The sequence below is a fragment of the Hippocampus guttulatus genome, chromosome 13 (genome assembly GCF_054856545.1).
Source record: "Hippocampus guttulatus isolate MCC_2025c chromosome 13, RoL_Hgut_1.0, whole genome shotgun sequence".
NCBI classification, from domain to species: Eukaryota; Metazoa; Chordata; class Actinopteri; order Syngnathiformes; family Syngnathidae; genus Hippocampus; species Hippocampus guttulatus.
In genome coordinates this window covers 15,746,208-15,746,726 of record NC_141273.1, presented here as the reverse complement: position 1 = coordinate 15,746,726, position 519 = coordinate 15,746,208, and positions in this window count along the sequence as shown.

The window sequence follows — 519 nt, the reverse complement described above, 5'->3', positions numbered from 1 at the left end:
TTTAGCATTGATTGATTGCTGTGTGTTTGTTTAATCGGTGTTGTTCTCGAGAAATAAATGTGGCTCATGCACAGCAAATAGCTCATCAGTACTTCAGTCAAACTTGAAATATTTATGATTAACAACACACATTTAAATAAGAAACATTAAACAAAATTGAAAGGGAAAAGACAAAAACACGCAAAAACAAATGAGGGAATAGTGTCAATAATAGTGGTTATTAATATGTGACAAAGTTTAGCTGTTAGCATTTTTCTGTTGTGCTGCAACGTTAGCATAAATATTGAAGGCACCACTGTAATATGTGGAATGTTTTGAGGTTTGTTTAGCATCATTCGCGTCGCGTCAAAGCTTGCAACACAAGATAACTTGAGTTTAAATGTTTAATAGCGTGTGCACTGAGACGCTGTTAGTTACACAACATAATAGAAAACTACAAAGCAGCACCCAAAGGCAACGCAACCGCGCCATGCAGGACATCATCATGATTTTCACAATTCCAAATGTGATTCGATGCGC